Consider the following 14,968-nt stretch of genomic DNA (forward strand, 5'->3'; position numbering starts at 1 on the left):
ACTTGCCAAAAAGGCAGCCGTCGAGGCTAAGGATACGAAGAAAGGCGGGGTAAGACCGCCTAACTTTATATGTTTGTTTTTTTTTATTTTTTTTTATATACCGGTTGGGTATGCTTACATTTTGCTTCTTTCTCAGGAGTCCGTCAAGAGGATTCCACGATCATTCTCCAAGTTGCTCAAAAGGCAGGTAGATGATCTGGAGAAGGCTCCGGCTGCCAAAGCCGCCAGGAAGGATCCCCCCCAGAAACAAACATCTGCCCAATCCGGTCGTCCAACGACTGGGGGTAAATCCCCTACTGTTCTGAAAAAACTCAGCGAAAGCTCAGAACAGCAGAAAGCGCCGGATGTCTCAACGGCATCAAAGGGTGGCGAGACACCTAAGGTTGCAGGCGGTGCGACAACCACTGGGGAGGAGAACAAGCCGGAGACCCATCCGGAAGCTCAAGGTAAGGAACGAACTGAAATACCTTAGCCACTTGATTTTATGAGAATCAAGACCAAGGTTGATCCTTCAAAAGGGCCAGTCAGCAGCCGGCAACGGATGAATGTCGACTACGCTGATTCTATCTCACAAAGCACTACTTTTGATGCAGATCTGACTTCTGACCAGCCGGATCTTGCAAGCTTCGCAAAGCGGATGGTGAGGACCCTCACCCGGTCTGAGAAGGCCTCCATACCTGATCTGCAGGTCGTGGACTTCGACCGGATAATGGGTTCTCTGGCTGAGGTAAATGATCCCTTTACCTTGATGTCTTTATTCTTTAATTTGACTAAGTAACTCATAGACCGGCTGTTATTGTCTCAGGCTATGGTGAGAGTGGACAGTCTCCGGGGCCCCTTCAGGCGGAAGCAAGAAGAGGTAAATGACGCCAAACGGAGGGCCCTAGAAAACCTCAACTTTGCTGAACATTCTGATTATATGTGTAATTTAAAGATTAAAGCAGTAGAGTTGAAACAGGAGGAGCTGATCCGGAGTTTGACGGCTGCAAACGATGAAGCTAACAGCCGGGCTGATGACCTTGACAAGAAGCTGAAAGATGCCAAATTAGATCTCAAGGCATTGGAGGATGCTGACAAGGAAAATGCCCAAATCCGGATAGACAATGACCGCCTGAAGGTCGAGCTTATGAATCTGTGCAACAAGCAGTCGGATGAGCTGGCCCAGGAGCAGACCCGGCTGACTGAGGAGAATGAACGGGACAACTTGGCCCGGCTGAAGATCACCTGGGGCCTCCTTTACCTAGAGATAGACTTTGAGTTGGGTTAACATTTTATCTTTCTTTCTTCACCGGATGTGTCCGGTTAACACTTACTTTGGCCCTTGTGCCATTTTAAATATTAATGAAGTATTCCGACTCAGTCGGTGTTTATATATATTTGTGTTTTGAGTTTTTTATTTTGAATTTTGCCTCTGTTTGCAATTCTTTAATATTTTGCCTAACTTAAAAAAAGCATGCGGCAATTTGCAATCCGGGTGCTCTTGCCCCTGGGCGGCTGTGTGGTTGGTTTAATGTCAAGCTGATTGATTGGCTTGAAAACACTTGATACTAGGAGAAGTATGGAGTGTTTTTAGGCCAATCAATCACAATGGTGATTGCCCCAAACCAAGTGCACAGCCGGTCATAATAGCGGGTGCTTTGAGCTTCTTACCCAGGCGGTCAATTCCGTCTGGGGTTAACGCGTAGCCATTACACCACCTTTTGCCCCAATAGGGGAAGTGAGTGCAACTTTGGAATAAATAACCCAAGTAAGAATTTCAACCAATGACCGACTGATGCCCTAGGGCATCCGGTACTTGATTACTTAATTGTTCTTCATAGATTATTCTGGTCAGACAACTATGAGTTGACCAATTTGGTCGTTCAATTTTCGCAGTCTGCATGGATACGTAGAACCGACAAATAGTCTGTTCTCTGCGACGATTGCACCCGGAGGGGTGTCGCCGGACGCCCTTGTCCATGTTGGGATAGGCGGTTTTATAAAATAAGCAACCATCCGGCCATATTGGCCTTTGGTCTTGTTTGAGACCGGTTGTATATAGCTACTAAGCGTTTTTGTGCTTAGTTTTTAATCGGATCATTTGGCCGAGCATAATTACAACATTGAATTTACACTAAGTATCGAACTTAGCTTGTTGAACGAATAGTCCGTCTGAGTATTACCCAGGCGGTCCAACAATTATTAAATTACACTATCAAACGTAATTTAAATAAATAAAGGGTCCGTCTGGGTTTTACCCAGGCGGACAAACAATAAAAATGGTAAACATGGCAAAAATAATGTTCAACCAAACTAAGTATCAAACTTAGTAAGTTAAACACTGGGTCCGTCTGGGTATTACCCCGGCGGACGAATGATAAAAATGGCAAAAATAATTCTGCAAACAAAGCCTGAATTTTCATTAATTGACTTACTGTTTACAAAAATTATACTTTCTCAGAAGTAGTACTTTTTTAGATTGTCTACATTCCAAGTTTTAGGCAGGCGGCGACCGTCCGGAGTTTCCAGACGGTAGGTGCCGTTCCTGACTTTTTCATAAATCCGGTAGGGGCCTTCCTAATTAGGGGTTAGCTTCCCAGCCTCATTGGCCCTACCGGTTGCCTCCATTTTTCGTAACACGAAGTCGTCCATTTTCAGGGGACGCTTGTGCACTCTCTTGTTATAAGCTCTGGTCATTCTCAGACGGTATATCTCATGGCGCAGGGCAGCGTTTCCCCTGCGTTCCGGGAGGGAGTCCAATGCTAGCCGCATGGCCTCCCAATTTGCCTCTTCATCATAGAGCATAACTCTGAGAGTCGGCTCATAATGCTCAATGGGCAAGACGGCTTCAGCACCGTATACCATAAGAAATGGGGTTTCTCCGGTTGCCCCTTTAGCAGTAGTCCGGATGGCCCACAGGACATGAATTAATTCCTCTGCCCATAAACCACCGGCTCTTTCAATTTTCTTTTTTATGCCGTCTGAGATGAGTTTGTTGAAGGCTTCAACTTGGCCGTTTGCTTGGGGTCGGCCGATTGATGCAAAACAATGTGAGATACCCTGATCTCCCAACCAAGTCTTGAGCTGGGGGGTCTCAAACTGAGGGCCATTATCAAACACCATAGACATAGGTACCCCAAACCGGGTGATGATGTTCTTCCAGATGAAGGAGATGACATCCTTTGTCTTGATGTTCTTAACCGGCTCAGCTTCTACCCATTTGGTGAAATAATCCACAGCCACCAAAATGTAGCGCTTTCCGCCTGGTGCAGGCGTATATGGGCCCAAGATATTCATGCCCCATTTGGCAAACGGGACTGGGCTGTGGATTGCCGTCAGATCAGTAGCCGGGCGGCGAATCAGTGGGCCAAACCTTTGGCACTTGTCGCATCTTTTGACTAACTCTTTGGCGTCTGCTTCAAGAGTAGGCCAAAAGTATTGCCGCCTGGCTCTGACGGCTAAAGACCTGCCGCCTATATGAGAGGCGCAGTATCCGACATGCAATTCTTCGAGAATTTCTTTCCCCTTTTCTGGGGTAACACACTTCAATAAGGGTTTGAGGAAACCTGCCTTGAAGAGTTCTCCATTTATCAACTCGAAGCTTGCTGCTCGCTTTTTCAGGACGGCTGCCTCCTGTGATGAATCAGGAAGCGTGCCGTCTGCTAAATATGACCGGATGCCATCCATCCAGGTAGAGCTTCGGTCTAAGGTTCCAATGGGCTCTTCATGTATGCTTCTCTTTTCAAGAACCTCCCAAAAGACCAACCGAGGAGTATCACAGCAGGCGGAAGAAGCCAATTTAGACAATGCATCCGCCTGGTTGTTATCTGACCTAGGCACTTGATTCAGACGGAATTCCTCAAGTGCCCCAGTCTCTTCTTTGACTGTCTGAAGATATTTGATCATAGCCAGATGAGTTGCCTCATATGCTCCCTCATACTGGCTAACGACCAATTGTGAATCAGAATAGGCGTCAATTTTAGTTGCCCCTGCTGCCTTACACATGCGGATTCCGGCTAGCAGGGCTTCATATTCCGCCTCGTTATTTGAGGCTTAAAACTTAAACCGCAGTGCATATTCAAATTTGTCCCCCTCAGGGGACTCATATATAATTCCTGCACCGCAGCCGTTCTTTGTTGAGCTTCCGTCCACATACACTTTCCAAACCTGGTCAACATTATCCGGTTGCACCGGTCGTGTCATTTCAACAATGAAGTCGGCAAACGCCTGACCTTTCACTGCCTTTCTAGGTTCAAAAGTGATTTCAAGACTTTGCATTTCAATAGCCCATTTCAACATTCTGCCGGATGACTCCAAAGTAGACATTGGCCGCTTGAGGGGCTGGTCGGTGTAGATTACCACCGGATGAGCCAGGAAGTAAGGTTTCAATTTCTTGAAAGCTATATACAGGGCAAGGCCAAATTTTTCTACCATGGGGTACCGGAGCTCAGCATTTTTTAAGACATGGCTAATGAAATAGACCGGAAGCTGAACACCATCTCTCTCAGCAAGGAGAACGGCATTGAGGGCATGATCTGAGACGACTAAGTACATGTATAACACCTCCCTAGGCAGTGGACTAACAAGTCTTGGCAAAGAGTGGAGGTGTTCTTTCAGCCGTTGAAAGGCCGCCTCAGCCTCATTCCCCCATTCAAATCTGGTCTTTTTCTTGATTGCTTGGAAGAAGTAAAGGCATTTGTCACCTGACCGGCTGAGGAATCTCCCCAGAGCAGCCAGGCAACCGGTTAGTCTCTGTGCTTCCTTGACAGTGCGGGGTGACATCATGTCAATCACCGCCTGTATCTTCTCAGGGTTAGCCTCTATCCCCCTTTGATCAATCAGGAATCCGAGAAACTTCCCAGACTCAACACCAAAGACGCATTTCTTAGGATTCAACATGACCTTATGCCGCCTGAGTATGGTGAAGGTTTCTCGGAGATCAGCAAGGTGATCCGCCTGCTGTTTGGATTTGGCTATCATGTCGTCAATGTATACCTCTACATTCCTCCCAATTTGATTAATAAAGACAGTATTAATCATCAGTTGGAACGTAGCCGGCGCATTTTTCAAGCCAAACGGCATCACCGTGTAACAGAATAGCCCCTGATCAGTGACGAAGGCCGTCTTTTCTTGATCTTTCTTCCACAGGGGTATCTGATGGAAGCCGGAGTAGGCATCCATAAAACTCATCAAGGCATGCCCGGCTGTTGAATCGACCAGACTGTCGATCTTAGGAAGCGGATAACTGTCCTTGGGACATGCCTTGTTGAGATCTGTGTAATCAACACACATCCGCCAGGTACCATTCGACTTCTTTACAAGCACAACATTTGCCACCCAGTCGGGGAAATTACATGGCCGAATGAACCCAGCATCCAATAGCTTTTTTACTTCGGTAGCTGCCGCCTGACTTCTTTCCTCGCCGTGATTTCTTTTCTTTTGCCGGATGGGCTTCTTTTTAGGGTCCACGGCGAGTTTGTGGACAGCAAGATCCGGGCTGACGCCTGGCATCTCTTCCACTTCAAAGGCAAAAATGTCCTTGAATTCTTTCAGCAGAAGGTGCAAGTCTGCTCCTAACTTAGCAAAGGCAACCGTCCCAACCTTCACAGTATGCTCCGGACGGCTGTCGTCCAGAGGTATGTCAATATGTTCACCAGCCGGTTGGGGACGGAGCTCATCTGACCGTTCATCGGTCAGTGATTGCTATTTTTTCTCCTTCTTCACCTCCACCAGCATAGGTGCCTTTCTTTTCTTTCCGGCGGCTGGTGGGGCAGGCGCTGGGTCAGCATCCTTGACATTGTCAAGGTCTATTGGTTCCTGGCCGCCTGGGGTTACAATATCTCTGACAGCTGAAAGATAGCACTCTCGAGCCGTCTTCTGATCCCCATTCAGGGAACCAATAGTGCCATCATCCCTCTCATACTTGATGAGCATGAGAGATGGGATGATTACTGCCTTGGCTACGTTGAGGGTTGGCCTGCCAAGGATAATGTTGTAGGCGGTCAACTCCTCAACGACCAAGAATCTGACAACAATGTGTCGTCCTTGGCCCTTCTCTCCCAGCCGGATGGGTAAGTCAATTCTTCCGGCTGGGTAGACCATCCCACCCCCAAAACCAACCAAGGGGTGGGTGACCGGATGCATGCTGCTGACATTATATTTCAGCTTTTGCAAGCACCGGAGGCTGATGATGTCTGATGAGCTGCCAGTGTCAATAAGGATTCTTCCAACCAGTTGGTTGGCAACCTTACATTCAATAACGACCGGGTCATCATGCGGACGGCGGACGCTGCCCCTGTCCTTCTCAGTGATCAAGACGTCTGGGAAGGAGGTGCTTGCAGACGCCTGCTCATCATCATCCTTGTCCATCTTTCGAAGATGGCTCTTGGTGCCCCGGATGGTAGGGCCACCACAGGAAAACCCGCCTACTATTGTGTAGACCGGCTCCTTGTCGGTATCCGAGCTACTAGCAGGCTGAGGGGTAGTCTTAGAGGACTGACCCTTATTCTTCTTCTTTGCCCCGGCTGGGGATTTAGAAATATAGGACTTCAGCATTCCTTTGTCAGCCAGACGGTCCAACGCCCTTTGAAGGCTGAAACAGTCGTTGGTGTCATGGCCAACTTCCTCATGGTATTGGCAAAATTTATTTTTGTTCCTTGATTGAATGGAACTTTTCATTGGATTCGGCTTCTCTAGGGACAACCGGTCCTTAATTTCCATGAGGATGGAATTGCAGTCCTTGTTAAACTCGTACTTGGGGACGTATGGTTAAAACTCTTTCTTCTTCTTCTGGGACGGCTGGTCAGAATCACTAACCGCCCAGATTTTTTTTCTCTTTTTGCTCTCTTCTTTCTTTTTAGCCGGCTGAGCAGGCCGGTTGTCTTTCTACTTGTCGAACTTTTTAGAGTCCGACTGGCTACCAGGCGAGCAGAGGTCGGTAGCTTGAATGTAGCTTTCCGCCTCCCTCAGGGCCGCCTGTAGGGTGAAAGCCCCTTTTCTGACTAGGTCGAACTTAAAGGTCGACCCGTCTCTCAGACCTTTGAAAAAGTCTGTAAAAGCTACCTCATCAGACAGTCCCCGAATCTGAATTCTGATCAGATTGAACCGCCTGACATATGAGCGCAGCCCTTCTCTCTCTCCCTACTTAACAGTGCTCAAATCAAGGCTTGTTTTCTTAGCAGGGATGTTCATTGAGAAGTTAGAAGCAAACAGGAAGGCTAGCTTCCTGAAGCTATCGATGGACCCGGCTGGCAGATTACCAAACCATTGTTGGGCAATGCCCTTCAATGTAGCCGGGAAACATCGACACCAAGTGGCATCATCCAACCCCTGCAGATACATGAGGTTGGTGTAAGCCATGAGGTGGTCTTCCGGATTGGTGGTACCATCATAGGTACCAACCAATACATTCTTAACCTTGGTCGGCTGGGCCGCATCGGTTATCTCTCGGGTGAACGCAGAAGGCTGTTCACCCAGGCGCAGCAGACGAAGCTGCCAGTCCAATGGCTGGACATTTGGATATGCCGCCTGACCTCCAAAGCAGGCCGGCTGCATGAAGTGAGGAGGATACTGTCCGTAAGCCTGAGTAGGCACATACGGTACAGCTCCAATCATGTGAGGGCCAGAATGGACGGTATTACCGCCTGTCTGGCTCTCATGCAAGGAGGGTGCACTCCCTGCAGAAATATTGTTGAAGCTGTCTGGAAATTTCGACGTTGAAGCCGACTCAGACAGCGATTGGTTTCTCTTCCGGTTAATGATCTCCCGGGCACCAAGAGTTGATTTTTTACTTCTCACCGGCTGCTGAGTTCGGCGAGTGTTATTGGTGTTCTTCCCAGGAAGAAGAATTTTTGACCAATCAATGGTCCCGGTTGCCTTCTCAAGAGGCGTATCTGAGGGCGCCAAGTGTCAAGAGGATGTTGAGCCACATGGGCCATCCTGAGCTCGACACGTGGCGACCTCTCATTGGTCCACGTGTCTAGGGTAAAAATACCCTAAACAATTATTATTTTTGATATATTTTATTTTTAAAACCAACAAGCCTGTTCTACCTAGGAGGGGAAGAAATCCTTAACCAGATTAACTTTCAATTGTGTATGTATGAGTTATAAAACTGTGAAGTGCCAACAATTAAATTATATCATTATAAAATAATAGGCATACAAATGAAATTTAAGTCAATTTAATACGTCTAACATGGAATATACATTATTAAATTATTAATATATTCATTATACTTAAATATTGTATTACTTTTAAAACAAAATACATACTTTGTAGAAGATGTAATTAAAATTAACTATTAAAATCATTTTTTTTATTTCTTCTTATTGATTGATCTTATCCCTTGAACATGTCAGGTTAGGGATAAATATATGAAAGCAGGGAAAGTAAGCCTCCTACTATAATCGATTAAATACTGCAATTTCACTCTATTTGTTGCGTCCTTAGTTCGAAAAACCTAAAAATTAAACCCTACGATCAACAAATTATTAAAAACAATTAAAATTTGAAATATTAATCCTAATTTTATTCTAAATTCAATTACATACTGAAAATAGAAAGAAAAAAAAATTTCTGTTATTGCCTCGATTTTATTTGAATTAATATCTTTTTGCACAAATCATGGTATTTAATGAGAAAGTGATTTTTGATGTTATATTTAAAAAAAAAAATACGAAAGTGATATTTTAGAGAAAACAAAAAAAAAAATGTCAAATATGTTTTTTTACACAAATTCTAGATTTTTATATACGATGTTTTGTCACATTACAAATTTTTGCTGCATGTAAGAGATTTTTATTTGTCATTGTTTACCCGTAACAAAAATCATACTAATTTATGTTATCTATATTTGATACGCAGTCAAATGCATACATAACACATTGTAAAAATGGTCATTAACACACTGTCTATAAATAGGACAAAGTAAAATGGTTTTGAGGAAAGGGATCAAACAATAATTTTTATTTCAACAAAAAAATGTAATAGATTAAATTAATCATAGAGTTAGATTTTTGATAAGTGTAAAACTTTTAAAGGAAAATTAACATAGTAACAAAGTGTAAGGTATTGCATTGCTAATTTGAAAAGTGAAATGGCAAAAATGCTACTTCCAACATCATAGTTTTTAGTGAAATAAGAACTAAAACAATTGTATTTTTATTTAAAAAAAAAAAAAAAAAAAAAAAAAACACATGCCTATAAATAGAGCTTTAGCTAAAAGTTTTAAAACAAAATTTGATTGTTAGTGTTGCCACTTGGAACAAATTAAAGGCTTATGAGAAATCGATCATATCGTATCACTAATAAATAAATTCAATTTCGTTCGCAGCCATGCTTTCATATTCCAGTTATTTCCCAAGTGTCGTGATATGTAGGCAACAAATGAGTATTATTATGACACATATGATGCTAAGACTAAGGGATATCTCAAGTGGTTAAAGTTTCCCTCTCGGTTTCAGGAGATCCTGGGATTGATTCTCACCCCGCCCTTGTGGCTCTCTAAACACCAAAGAAAAATGACACATATGATGCTAAGTAAGATATTTTCGTATTTGATTTATTTTACTATTTAATAATTCCAGATAAAAAAATACATAATAATTTAATTAAAGTGTTATTGCCTACTACAAAATTATTATTTTTTTAGTGTAGTTTATAATGTGGTTTTATTTATTGTTGTTTTGCATTTTATTTGTGGTTGTTAGTTATATGACAATTGAATTTTACAATATAAATAAATTGTAAATATGACATCTTTCAAAAAAAGAATTGTAAATATGATAATTTATCGGTTACATAAGAATAAAATCTTTAATGTGAAAAGATATTTTTTTTTAAATCCTAAATAATTATTCTTTGGTTTTTAAAAAATAATAAAGCATGTATTTATTATTTTTTTACATATTTAAATCCTAAATCATTATTCTTTGGTTTTTAAAAAATAAAAAAATTATAAAATAATAAAACCACGTATTCTATTTATCTTCAACTTCTTCATCTAATAAAAGTTGATAAATAAAACATGTAAGCAAAAATAAAATTTATATAAAATTAATCTTTATAGTCTTATAAAATTTTTGTGAAATTGATCTAAAAATAGTTATTGTACAAAATCAAATCTATGCATTGAAATTTTTTAATCGTCCCCAATTTTCGCTTCTTATTTGTAACGATTGAAAAGTTACTAATGGAGTAAACTTTTCTTTCAATTGATTTTGGAAGAAATTATACAAACTTGGCTTTAATTGAGGCATGAGCGTTAATTTGTTCAATTAAGTTAATTTGATGACTTGATTAAGCTACCTAAATCACAAAAAAGTTGTTTTAGTCATAAAATTTATTGATAAAAACTAAAAAGGTTTATAAAAAATTTAATAAATGTAAACGATTTATACAGATATAATACCTTATCGTACTTTGATTTTTCAATAATTTTTGCTCAAATTTAATTATTTGATTAAATTAGATCTGCATATAAAAACAAAACAAAATTTAGTGAACAAAATATAAACCTATAATCATTAAGCATTCCAAATAAACACAATGTAAGCAATAATCACAAATATACAAAATATGGATTTTAAAAAATTAAACTAAGAATTACGCAGCCACTGATGACCTAAAACTGACACAAAATTATGACACAAAATTCGCTTGATTTGGTTTTGTATTGATATGAAATTTAATTGCTATTGTAGGACGTGTCAATTTACGGTGGTAGGCATCAAAAATTTAATTTAATTATTATTAAGGAGAAATTTTTATTTCTTATCATAAACACTATATCTAAAGGTGATTGTTTTTACAAAAGATAATTTTAGTTTTTTTAAATAAATTGTTTTTTTTAAAAGATAATTTTTAGTTTTTTTAAATAAATTAAATCCTTATAAATCACTGTTCTTTATTTTTACCTACGTGGAAAAATTCTTAAATCTCATTCGTCACTTTTATTTAGGTGAAAATTGAATTTTTTAATTTTAAAATAAAATAGAAATCTAATTTTTAGTTGGTCAAAAATATACCTTTACTTATGTGGCGCGCCGAATGCTCTCCAAAAATGCCTACTTTATTTATATACATATTAGATAAATTGGATTGTATAAGTCGGTTCTATTTCCATCTTAAATTTTGTTTAAAAAGTTTGTTGTTTAAATAAGATCCATTATTTAATTTATCTAAAAAATAATAGAGAATTAGTAAAAATATGCTTTAATCAGTAAAAATATTTTAGTTTGGTAATGTAAAACTACAAAAAAATACATTATTATATTAATAAGCAATATGATATCGTATGTCTAAATATTATACATTATCAAAATTGATTATAGGATCGTATTTAACGTCCAAGACAAAAAAAAATTACTACCTCCGGTCCAATTTACTCGCAACAAAGGGGTATTATTTGTGAGACATAAAATATTCCTTTGTTGCGAGTAAATTGGACCGGAGGTAATATTAAAAAAAAATTATCTACAATTTGGACATTGTCCGGGCACAAAACTTGTACTACCTCCGTTTCATATTAGTTGTAACTTTAAAATATTTTATATCTCATAAATAATACGGAGTACCTGGAATTTACAACTAATAGGAAATAGGGATAGTAATTAATATCCTACGTATATAAAGCTAACTTGCAATGATCCGAAATGAGACGAAGGAGAATTTTTAAATGGCTTGATGGGAAGAGAGAAACCCATTCCACATTGGCCCACGCCCTATCAAGCCTTTTGAAAATGGGCCCACTTTCCCTCTTGTTGGTCCAAGTAAATTTTTTACCACAATAACCCAAATCAACCAATAGCTCTTTAGGAAGCTTAATAATACTTGTTTTTTCTGCATTATCAAATGTATATTTTTAAGTGCAACACTAAGGGCCTATTCACATCTACTGAACTGAGCTGAACTGAACTGAACTGAACTGATTAGAGCTGAACCGAACTGATTAGAATTGAGCTGAACCGAACTGATTAGAATTGAGCTGAACCGAACTAAGGGCCTATTTACATCTACTAAACTGAGCTGAATTGAATATTTTATGAGAGAGGGAAATTAGAAGCTAAACTAAACTGAACTGAACTGAAACTGAACTGATAAGAGCTAAACTGAAATGAAATTAAGTATATGTGAACAAGCCCTAACTAACTAATTTGGGATGCCATTGATTTTTAAAACTAATTAAGAACGGGCCATTGAAGAGGTTATAAAAACTCTCCTAAAGTCGTAATTAATTAATTATATATTTTCCTATAAATGTTTTGAATTTGAACCTTTTATTTATAGCTTGATGGTATATATGATTCAAGGTTCCTTTACAAGCAAGTAAGTATTTTTGTTTAAGCAAAACGAAGGTCATAAAATGTTGAGATAATTTCTTTGTCGTAGGAGAGCATTGTATGTCCAAGGAATATTTTTTAATGATAGACTTTGCCATCAGATTAAAAAGATTGTAAGGAAGTTGCCTTGATTAATGAAGGGATTGATTTCCTGTATTATTCTTTACCTAGAACTAGCATTTTGGCCCGTTTGATGCACGGATTTTTACTTAGGTTAAATTTTACATAGGTATTTTTTCAATAGGGGAAACTTTCCATGTATAATACAATGTAATTGTTTCATGTCCATTGAGGTAAATGAAGTTTACTGTTATTTTTAAAAAAAAAGAAAAAAAAAAAAAAAAGAAGTTTCCTGTTAAAACATAAAAGAAAGAGAGAATGAGGATGGAATTGGGGAGAAGATGAAGGAATTAGTTACGTGTATATACACGAATATTGTGGAATATGAAATGACATATTTGTTCAAGTTATATTTTATGTTTAGTAGATAAAAATACTATTTTTTTTACTGTACGTACTATAATATGTGTATTAATGTGTACGAGTACTAATTAGTTCAACTTTATTTTATTATGGTGAAAATGAATTAATTCATTTTTTACTTAAATTTGCTAGTTACGAAATGCATAAAAACATTATATTATACAATTTTTTTTTAATTTTTTTTTTAAATTTGATATTAGAAAGGATTTAAAAATAGATTAAGAAAGGTGACATGTGGCATATGAATGATTTGTGGGGACATGTGGCATACGAGTAATTTGTGATTTGTGTTTTTAAATACCAAATATAGAGTATAGATATAGATATAGAAGTATAGATATAGATCTAGTAGAATGATAATATATAGTCTTGCGAATAATATAGCAAATAAAAAAAAATAAAAAAAAAATGAAAACATTAAAAAAAATCACAAAGTTTCATATGTGGCTGGTCACATCGTACGACCAGCCACAATATAATTTTCTTTTTTTTTTTATTATTTTTTAATTCTTCTTCTCTCTCTTCTCTCTCTCCTCTTTCTCTCTTCTCTTTTAATCTCTTCTTCTCCGGTTCGCCAACCATATCACCCCCTTCACCAAGCTAAGCTATCTCCTCTTTCTCTCTCCTCCTTTCTCCAAAAAAGGGCAACATACATGCAAAACAAACCACCTGCAATTACAAAGGAAGAACGCATATCCTCCACCAAGGACACCAACCCGTCGTTGTACTCCGTGAGCTCCTCGTACTCCATCATCGGAAAACAACTTAAAGGTTTTTAAGGTCAAATTCGGCCATAAAAACTCTAGATCTAGATTTAGCTATATTTGAAGTGAAATTCAAAACCATTGTTAATTTTAAAGGTATTTGTTCGATTTAATTTTTTTTTTAACGATTTAGTTGTGGGTTTGGTTGGATCTATTTTTGTTTGTGGGTTTGGTGTATGGTGGTGTGGTGGTGGTGGCATGGCGTATTGGGGGTGGGGCTAGTGGCGTTTTGGGGGTGGTGGTGCGTGGGTCAAGGGTTGCTAGGTCGGGGGTTACTTAACGGGTTACTAGATGGGTAGGTCGGGGGCTACTTAAGGGGTTACTAGATAGATTACTTAAGTGGGGTTACTTGGAGGGGTTACTTGGGAGGTTATTTAAGTGAGGTTACTTGAGGGGTTAGTGGAGGGGTTATTTAAGTAGAGTTACTTAAAGGGTTACTAAGTCGGAGAGGTTACTTAAGGGGTTACTAGATGGGTTATTTGGTCCGGTCAGGGGTTACTTGGTCTGGGGTTAATTGGTTGGAGGGGTTACTTGGTTGATGGGGTTACTTTGTCATTTACTGATTTGACACCTTGCCGCATGGTGCGACCAGCCGCATCAGAAACACACTGTAAAAAAAAAAACTACTCCCTCTGTCCCGGTTTATTTGCAACATTTTGACTGGACACGCTTGCCGATGCACATGTTTGACCGTTGATATCTTTTATTATATATTTATATAAGTTATAAAAAGTTTATATTAAGAAACTATACATTAAAATAGACCCAACAACATGTTACATGATTAAATTGACTTTCATATACTAGTTAAAAAAGATGGTCAAAGGGAGATGTGTGAATAGTGCAAAACGTCAAACCGTTGCGAGTAATTTGGGACGGAGGGAGTACATAAGAACTGTAAACTTTAGGAAAGTCTAATAAAAATTGGTGTATGCTAAATCTAAGTTTATCTAGTTTACTGTTAAATAAAATGGTATTAAACAGTAAATTGTAGTCGATTTACTTAATTAAATCATAAGAATTTAATCTTATTAAACTGTCATTAAAAAAATAATAAAAAATTGAAGAATAAAAACTTTATTTGGGAAACATTTAACTTAAGGAAAGTTACGAGTAAAACTATAGGAAAGTGTAGCGGTTTAGTGATAGATCGAAAGTACCTGTTTATAACGTATGTTCAGTTATAAGAAATAAAGTTGAGCCGTCTTAGCTCAGTGGTAGAGCGCGTGGCTTTTAACCACGTGGTCGTGGGTTCGATCCCCACAGACGGCGTTTTTTAAAATGTTGAACAGTTTTGTTTCGAATTATTCATTTGACTTCCTCAAAAAAAAAGCTTAATTGATTTGATTCAGGGTTTTATTTTACTATTAAGCAAACATTAGGTTTTTGGCTTAATTAATT

At 38.8% G+C, this 14,968-nt stretch overlaps 1 non-coding gene across 1 annotated transcript; it reads left to right on the top strand.

Annotated features, from left to right (window-relative positions):
- The first annotated feature begins 14,767 nt into the window (after positions 1-14,767).
- TRNAK-UUU (transfer RNA lysine (anticodon UUU)) lies at positions 14,768-14,839 on the top strand. Its single transcript has one exon. It is a non-coding gene; the product is annotated as a tRNA-Lys (tRNA).
- The last annotated feature ends 129 nt before the right edge of the window (positions 14,840-14,968 follow it).

This window comes from Chenopodium album, chromosome 3 (assembly GCF_948465745.1).
Source record: "Chenopodium album chromosome 3, dcCheAlbu1.1, whole genome shotgun sequence".
NCBI lineage: Eukaryota > Viridiplantae > Streptophyta > Magnoliopsida > Caryophyllales > Amaranthaceae > Chenopodium > Chenopodium album.